This window comes from Vitis riparia, chromosome 3 (genome assembly GCF_004353265.1).
Source record: "Vitis riparia cultivar Riparia Gloire de Montpellier isolate 1030 chromosome 3, EGFV_Vit.rip_1.0, whole genome shotgun sequence".
Classification (NCBI taxonomy): Eukaryota; Viridiplantae; Streptophyta; class Magnoliopsida; order Vitales; family Vitaceae; genus Vitis; species Vitis riparia.
In genome coordinates, this window is record NC_048433.1 from 17,406,728 (window position 1) to 17,416,457 (window position 9,730).

At 34.2% G+C, this 9,730-nt stretch overlaps 1 long non-coding RNA gene across 1 annotated transcript; it reads right to left on the bottom strand.

The window, feature by feature from the left end:
- Window positions 1-5,833: 5,833 nt before the first annotated feature.
- Window positions 5,834-9,242, bottom strand: LOC117909759. Its single transcript, XR_004650441.1, has 4 exons — window positions 9,219-9,242; window positions 7,570-7,608; window positions 6,626-6,674; window positions 5,834-6,269 (listed from the first exon to the last, which is right to left on the bottom strand). It is a non-coding gene; the product is annotated as an uncharacterized LOC117909759 (long non-coding RNA).
- Window positions 9,243-9,730: the final 488 nt, after the last annotated feature.

A 9,730-nucleotide genomic window follows, 5' to 3' on the forward strand; every position in this document is an offset into this window, starting at 1 on the left:
GTATTTGTCTACTTGTCTGAACAGGTCATCCATCATTGAAGGCGGCTTCTTTGTGAGAGACTCAAAATATGGTGTGCCTGGGCCGATGATTCACTTGAAGATTTGCAGGTTGGCATCCATACTGTAAGACTCCACTTAGAGCACGACTTGCCTAAACCGCTTCATGAAGTCTCTGAGCGACTCGTTCTCCTGCAACTGGATGTTCTGCAAGGTAATTATGTTTTTCTTATGGCGAGTGAAACATAAGTAGTGGCCCACAAAGGCTTCCAGTATATCCCGAAAAGTGTTGACGAAATTCTATGAAAGGTGGTGGAACCAAGAAAGAGCTTGGTCGTGTAGGTTGGTTGGAAAGACCTTGAACAACAATGCATTATTCCCTATATCGAGGGTCATGAGCTGTATGAAGTGCATGATGTGATCGAACGAATCACTTATTCCATTGTATATTGTGAATTTTCGCACTATGAACCCTCTAGATGGCTCATAGTTAATAATATGATGGTCGAATGGTGTGGAAAGCATGTCATCCAATTGTCAGCTAATAGAGTCGAGCGGAGCTCATATCACTAAGGCCTAGCTTGTTGCTGCCTTAGTGGCTGAGAGGGTCATTATGACATAACAACTACGGTTGGGGGACTTAGACGGGCCTTCAAGGTTTCTGATCTGCAAGGTTGCCCATCCACGCCTAGTGCCTAAGATCCCAATCGAGCTTGTATCGCATCTTAAAAACGTGACCTTCTGTCACGCCTCCTCTTCATTGATGCATGGGTAGAGTCAGTGCCTTCATCCAACTGCATTTGGAGTACTCCGTGTTCCTGGGGAAGGATGCCTCATTAGTCCATCTTGAGGCTATTTGTTGGTTTTGAGGGTGCCGACTTTGAAAAAGGCCCGATGCTGACATTTGAGCTCGTAACTCATTATCTTGTTTGAGTCACTTCGTTTGGAGGAGTAAAGAGTGCATCTGCCAGTCCCTTTTTTGTTGGCGACTCTCCATCTTTTCATGCCAGGCAAGGTAGTCTTCATTACCCATGGATAATGATTGGCTTTTGGAGGGTGTTGACATCCTTAGTCGTTCCCATAGATGGCGTTAATGTTGGTGTCATTCCCAACTAGAGTCAGGTTCGTTCAACTGCACTAGAGTCATGTAGACTTCTTCCCTTGTTCGTTCTTCTTGAGGAGTCCGTCTAGCTTCACTAGAGTCAAACTGACTTCTTCCCTACACAAAAGGATGTCCGGACAGGTGGTCTGGGCGCGCTCTTCCAAAGCTTAAGTTAGACAAGGATAGTTCTAACTATTTTTATGGGAGAAAATGAGCGTATGTGCATGCGTACCTTATTTGTACTTTTTGAAGGGTTTATATAGAGCTGATGGCACCGTCCTTTATCTTATAATGATGATTCCGTGGACTGTCAAGCTGTTATTACGGTGCCGACTGTTGGGCAATCATATCAAGTAAGGGTAGCTTATTGGTGCCATCTACTGACTATCACACCGAAATTTTAGACCGTGTAGCTCAGACATTAGGTGGATAGTTTGGCGCTCAGACATCAGGTGACTAGTCCATTGCTTAGACATTAGGCAGCTAGTCTAGTGCTCAGACATCAGTCGTTTACAACGACGCATGTCAGAAATCTTGAGGACTTGACTTGATGGATTTGTTCGTCTGATAGGTCTAGCCTGCTCTGTCCGTCCATTCCTTCTGGCATTATAGTCCCGTCTGAAAGGTCATCCGGCTCGATTTGTCCATCCATCTGGTATTATGAAAGAAGGAAAGCTTCTCACTTCTGGTGCCAAATGAAGCTCATCTTAGTCCAGATGAAGGGATCCCAGATGGGTTGTAAGTTTTCCCTAGACGACCAAAGGATCTTGAGTGGAAGGACACGTGGAGGGAAGCCCCCCATAAAGTGGGTGATGAGGCTAAAAGTGGCATAATAGTTTTGAATAGGTAGGCGAGAATCGCATGGAGTAAGAGTTGATCATGGCATTACCTAAGAACAAAAGTGGGATTTGGTGAAGTAATATTGTTAACAATACATAATAGTTTCAAGTGGACAAGGCTTATTGCCATATACAAAACCAAGCAAATCATAGCCAAATAAGAGAGAGTAGAATTGAGCATGCCATGAAGGATAATTAGTAGAGGAAAGTTTTACAAGAAGCTGGGCAGCGAAATTGATAACAACTAGATTTAGAGCTGAATTTTTGGCATTAGTGACTACCACTTGATGTTGATCTTTGGTCATGGGTGGAAAAGAAAAAAAAAACCTTGTTAGAGTGTGGTTAGGCTCCAATACCATATAGGAGAAATGAAAGTGGCGTGTAAGGCTTGGCTGTGTATTTCTAAGCAAATTGTCATATACAAAGTTTACATTAGAGATATATACATAACATAGGAACAAAATATTCAACAAATAAAGGAATTTGTTAAGATAAATCAATTGCAAGATTATAGGAACCGAAGTTGTTGAGTGACTAAGTAGTTAAGAATTTGAATTTGAATGACCAACGAAAACTTGTCTAAGATAGAGTTAGTTAGAAGGAAGTAATAAATAAGGTATGTAATTTGAAATGAAGTTCTAGCACAATACCTTATTTATCTCTTGAAATAGGATATGCCCATTGGAAAATTCATCTACTTCAAGTAAATTTGAACAAAAATACTTGGGATATCTTGAAAATAACAAATGAACCAAACTTCTATTCTTGAAATCCCCTACGATGGTAGTCTTGTAATGCTATCTAGCTTGACTCCATTTAAAGAACCACATTGAAATAATAAAAGTAGAAATATTCATTATTACCATAGATAGTTGGAGTACTTGAAGTTGAGGATCAGGATATAGATGGAGAATTTGAAGTTGAGGATCTAAATATATAGGAAAGGTAACAACTTTGGATTGATGTAATTCTACTGGTTGCTACAATCCTATAGTCATTTTTATTTTATTTTATTAGTGAGATGGAGTTATGTGATGATATTTTATTTTAAGATTAGATTAAACTTCTTCATACTGTCAGTTTCTTTTGGTCATCATAAGAACACCCTTTTTCTTTTTTCCATATCCTTTTATTTTTATTTTTTTAATTTTGTACATGGATGTCGATTCTCCACAAATTGGTGGTTGAAAAAGTTATTTTAGCATTACTTAGTTGTTAAGGGCTTAAATTTTTCATTGTGTGGCCAAGAGGGTACAAATATAGAGGCAATGATCCGAAAATAGAGCATTCCTTTTGATTCAGAATGAGTTGAACCTTGTATTGAGATGGTATTGAAAATTCAATTCTGAATACATGTTGATTATCGAATGCCTGCCTATGAGCTGCATTTCTTGATTGTTCTATCTGGAATAAAAGTTTGGTTCATATATTCCACATCTTAAAATAGCAACATACTATGTTCCATAGTAACAAATAATAAATTTGAATCACTCAACACCTTTGATGCATGCAAACCCATCCACGACCTTTAACACAATATATTGGTTGTAATCTCTATTCTTTCATTTTGGTATTAGGGAAAATATGAAAGTTGTTTTTCCTTTAAGTATTAGCTTAAACAGCTATAGTGTAGTTCTTATAGAATTTTTAAATTCTTCAGGCTTTTCTTTATATCTATGGGGTAATGCTACATAGCCATACATTAATTTCTTTTGGATCATTAGCCTTCTAATGAGCTACATAGCCTTGGGAAATTCATGACCTTCCTTTAATTTTTTGGTCATTGGCCTTGAGTGAGCTCTATGATCTTAGATGAGCTCTATGGCCTTAATTGGACTGTATGACCTTGATTGGGCACTATGGCCTTAGAGTGGGTTCCCTGGCCTTTAGTAGGCCTAATGGCCATGAATTCTCCTTTTTCTCTACAAAGGCTAACAACTACTTTTTGGAATAATTTTTACACTAATAGTGAAGAAGAATGTAAAGTAAACTAGGGTTAAATATAACTTACCCCATTAATCTTTGGCATATTTTACACTTAGCTACCTCACATTTAAAATGGAACACTTTGTCCCCTAAATTTTTTAAAGAGTAATATTTTGCCTCTTAAATTTATTAAAAAGTTAACGAAAATTTTGTTAAGTGAAGAAACAAGATTGAAATGCAATGAAAAACATATATTGTCTAAGTTTGAAGTTGTCACATTTTTTACCTGCATGCAAAAATCATGAATAGCCATATGAAGATCTCTCTAAATAAAAATTGGTAGCTACTATATTTGGAAGGTGTTTAAGAAATTCTACTTCAAACTTACTGTAATGACCCGCTCCTAACCATGTAGATATTATTCGCTATAGACCTAAAGGGGCCTTCATGACTTTAAAATGTGTCTACATGGTTAAGAGGAATTCATACTTATATAGCGTTGGGAACTTTCCTATGGGATGTCACAAACACCACACCCCTCCCCACCTGCCCCCCCCCCCCCCCCCCCCCCCCCCCTTAATTTAGACACAACATCTTCGTTGTGTCCCATAGGATTATGGAGCTAAACAGGCAAACACCCCCTATGTGGCTAAACAAACCCCCACACTAGGGTTGAGGATTGGCTCTAATACTATTTTGTAATGGCCCACACCCAACCGTGTAGATATTGTCCGCTCTGGATCCAAAGGGACCCCCACGACTTTAAAAAGCGTTATATAGTTAAGAGAAACCTCTACATATATAGCGTCAAGAACTTTCCCTTTTATCCGATGTGGGATGTCACACTTACTAATTCAAAGTTGATTCCACCCAAGTTCAAACTAGTGTTCGAACTAAAGTATGAAAAAGGGCAATTATTTTTATAATTTTATGGAGGATTTGTAGTTAAGGGCAAAATGTTGGTTTTTTACAAGGTTTTTTTTTTTTTTTTTTTTTTTTTTGTGGAGGGTGGGGGTGGTTGGTAAAGTATTGAGTTTTGAATGTAAGGGAATAAAGTATAATCAACCCTAAATCTTTTTTATGATCCCTTTCATGGTAAATTACTTACTTTTGATTAAATGGAATTTTACTTTGTATAGTATTTTTGTGCAATTTTATTTTATTGTATTTTTATCATTTTCTCTTATATTCTTATCAACCAGATATGGTCGATAAGAAATATCATTAACCATGAGTGTAAATGAACATCAAATTAAAAACAAGAGGGTTTTTTTTTTTAAAAAATAAAATAATTTAGATATATGAAATTGATGGTGTTTAATGTTGGTTCTAAGTTTTCTTAGTGATATATATATAACTTAAATATTTTCTTTTCAATCATATCACTTGGATTGGATCAGGAAGGGAGAACTTGCAAAAAAGAAAAAAACAGTTTATCTCAGTTAATTAACCATTTTTTTTAACACATTATCCGTTACTTGTTTGTAAGTAATTTATGCCTTTTCATTTGTTCAAATAGACTTTATCATCTTTAACACTTCACCTCTCCATTGAAAATCATATTCATTACCTCTCAAAAATATTACATAGAAATAAAATCATTTATTTGTATTAATAACTAACTTATTTGCTCCACACGTGACCCAAAATATGAGGGTACTTATAAGTCACTTTTGGTTCTCACCAGCTTTTTCTTTTTCTCCAAGCTTCAGTTCCTGCCATAGTTAATTTATACCATACCTCCTAGAGTTAGCTAGGGGAAGAAAAAAGTGACAATATAAAGTTATAATTTTCAAGCATGAGGACGTGTTAGATATGTATATTCATACATAGACTAGAAGCTGAAAAGAAGAGCTTTAGAGAATGGTTAGACCAAATTAATTATTACGTCAGTGTCAAGAGTTGTGAATCCTTGTTTTTCTCATTGTAAATCATCATTAAAAAACATGATCTTAGGATTGTTGTCATTGATAAAATTAGTTGCTGGGTCTTCTTCTTTCGTGACAGTTGGTACCATCCATGAACTCAATCTTCCTCTCTTTGCCATTCGATCTGTTCTCCTGTCCTCTCTATTTATTTTCCTGCTTCCTCCTTACTGTCTACATTTGGGGCCTCTCCAGCATGCCATAGTAAATAAATGAAATTTACACAGGAGTGGGGTGCCAGGAAATTTTTCAATGTGGAAGATTTACATAACCAGAATTTCTTGAGCGACATCATCGGAGCGCCTCTTAGGGCATTTCTCGGTGTATGCAAGAGGAAATGGAGAAGGGTCATCCACGGTTTCATAAGCACTGGGCAAGATGGGAGGGTTTCGCTTTCTTTGCTTACAAGTCCAAGGAAGAAGCAAACGAGGACCCATTGCTATGAGTTCTTCTAAGGCCACAATGCATCTTTTGTTATGGCTGCCAATGTCAATGGTGATATAAGAAAAAACAAAACAAGTTTTGCTAGAAAAGAGTTCATCTTTTTCAAATTTTTTAGATATTAGCCATTTATACAAAAATGTTGAATATTTAGATATATGTGTTGGTTGCTCGCATCATTAAGAATATATATGGTGTATAAAAATCCTCCATCGAAAAACAAAATCTAATTAAAGGAATTACGATACCATTTGAAACTAGAAATATGCACCGAAGGAAGCCATTAAAAAGCTTTGTAAAAATGGTTTACCTTTCCATGTTCCAAGAATTTTAAAATCAAACTTTAAAAGATCTACCGAATAATTTTAGCTAAATGAAAAGTGTAAAATATATACCTATTTCCGACTCCCCTCATGCTATTGAACTTCATGAAGTTAAGTGAACCTGAAAATATTACCAAGTATATATTTTTATTTCATTCAGAACAATAATGATATTGATTAGGTTAACAAAGAAAATATTTAAATTAATAAAAATAATATGTCGAAGAAAAATTTTAAATAAAAAAGAGGAATATGTCACTAAAACTATTGAAAGAAATAAAATGAACACTAAAATAAAGAAAGAGATATTATAAACCAAGTTTAAAATTCTTATTTCACCAACATCTAGTTAGTTAAAATATCTATAATGTAGAGATACTCTATTAGTATGATAAAAGCTAGCTTTTTATTAGATTATAAAAAATTATGCTAAGATTTGATGTTGCTTCGTGAAATTACAAAGAGATTATCATATGTTTAAAACAACATATTAACCTACTTAATGTTGAAGGTAATTGCATTTACATACCTTCTATTTAGCACCAACAAGGCAAAGTTCTCTTCAAATACATATTTTACTCTATCAAGAAAAACTAGAAAGAAAAAGCCATACATTTCAAATAATTCATTTAAATATAGCCAATGAAATGTTCTTACTCTATTTTTTTATTTTAATTCCATGCATTTAAATAAATCTTTCCATTTTTGAGGCTGCTAAAGCTTTCCTAAAATAGCCCTAAATACTTTAAAAGAGTTGTTAGTATTTTTGAAGCCTATTTTTATGTGTTTTTTCTTTATTTTGTGAAAAAACTCATAAACAAACTATTAGAAAATGAACACTCTCAAGAAGCCACTTTAGTGGAAAAGGAAAAAGAGAAAAAAAAAAAAAAAACATCTCTAATTCCAAAGAAAATAGCCAAAACACAAGGGTATTTAACATAATATCCAAAGTTTTATTCTAATTTCCTTCACTTTCTCATCAAGCAAATAAAATTTAACAAATAATATAAACATACCTTTACATGGTGCCATTCAAGTAGTTCTTGGGAAAAGATCTGCATATATACATGAAAAGGAGTTCAAGGGTGTTAAGAAATTTTAGGGATTTTAAAGATGGGAACACATAAAATGTTTGACTAACTTTGAAGTTTAAAATGAATTCTATAGTGATGGTTCTAAGATGTTGTGTGTAGAATGTCATAATTAATATAGTAAAAATCCATCTTTGGTCCAAATAAAGTGAAAAGAAAATGGTTCTCAAAAGAAGCCTAGACTTAAAGTTCTTAAATGTATTGAAACTAAAGCATAGCATGAAACATCAAAGTTTGTGAAGCACTATGCTATATATATTCAAGTAAGTTTGTGAATTGCACAAATTGATAAGGAAATTTGACTGGATAGACTCACTAAAAGAAGAAATAAGTCTTATTTAAATCTTTAATTTAGGTCTCTTTCCCAATCACATCTTTGAATGGATAGACTCACTAAAAGAAGAACATGAGGAGCTTTTTGATAGTGTCATGTATCAATAAGGAATATGCATTGAGAAACCTAAGACTGCAAGTAGAGATATGCTCATCTAACTAAGATAAGTTGTCGTAGTTGTGAAATCGTTTCCTTATTCTTCTTTCCTTTTCCTAATTTTTGGGATATAAATTTGTGAAAGGTCAATAGCCTCATTGACATGTGTGCATGTGTGTTTAATATATATAACTTTTTTTTTTTAATGAAGTTAGAGTTAAGAATGTTAGTTTTTGGTAGGTTCACTACAATTTTGTGTCCTTTTTATAAATATGGGTTGCTAACAATGTCTAGATGGCATACGTGATTCTAATTTCACAATAGAAGAGAGAAATCAATTTCTTGTCCAGTTTAATTTGCATGGGCACTAATTTCAAATTATTTCACGGGCTAAATGGAACAACCCTATCAAGAGGATAAGGAGCTATTTTATAGATCCAAAGCCCTTCGAACCTAGAGGTTGATAATGGAAACTTAGCTTTGCTTGCCAAAGATTTCCTTACTAGGTTGTGAGATGAGATTATGGAGATGACTAATCATGCATCCATGATAAAGATCTAGCCAAATGCTAGATCTTCTTAGTTGGAAGCAAGCTTCTACTACATAATAATTCCATCTTGAGGAACTTAATACTCAATCTTGAGGATATAAATGGCTATAAGGAAGCCACATCATTGAATGCCTAGTAGCCAATTTAAATCAATATAGGGTGATTCTTAGCAGCGTGATTGTTATTTCAATTATTGAGAAAGGCCAATAACATTACATTATTTAAAACCAATATGTCCTTATTTAACCAAGTACTAGAACTTGTAAGAGTACAAAACAAATTTAATAATAAATGATCCAATAGTAATGTGGAAGTTTCCAATCAATAAAAAAATAACCATTCAAGATACTTCAAGTATAGAATCATGTTGTCTTAAACTTACCATCAAACCCTAGGTTTCTAAATCGTTGGTATTAACATTTCTTATAAAAAGATGAAGTCTATAATAAAAAATAGTAGAAGTCAATTATACCTTAAATCTTAATAATGCTACAACAAAATTCCATTTCCCACCTTCGATCTCTAAGCCTTCCAAAATTGAAGCAAATAAAGATCTAAGAAGGAAATAACTTCAAAGAAAATAAGTGTACTCACATTGGGATTCATTGCAACACAAACTACTTCTACATTTGAGATGCTTTGATTAAGTGAGGGTCTCTCCTATTTATAGGTACTTGGGGAGGGTCATGATCTAGATATAGTCGATGTGGGACTAAGTCTTCCATATTTATAACATATAAAGACTCTCGAGGATTTACAAAATTGATGAGGTAATATTATCCTACAATTTTAATGTTGTGTAAGATGAGGCTTCATCTTATTATCATAGTTGTCAACTTGTATATGATCTATGGTTTTTTTTATTTTTTTATAATAATAATGTGAAATAATTCTTTTGCCTTTGGAAAAAGAATATAATAAATATCTAGATATTTATTCAATGCATCAACATTGAAAAATTAATGATTTTGAATAGAACCCTATGAGTCAAGTATTGTTCCCTTAGGGAAATTGTCCCAATGTGGCAAGTGTAGAGTGCCTATAGCAATTATATAACCCTGTGAGTCGTATATTGTTTCCTTAGGGAGAGTGTCAGAATGTGGCAA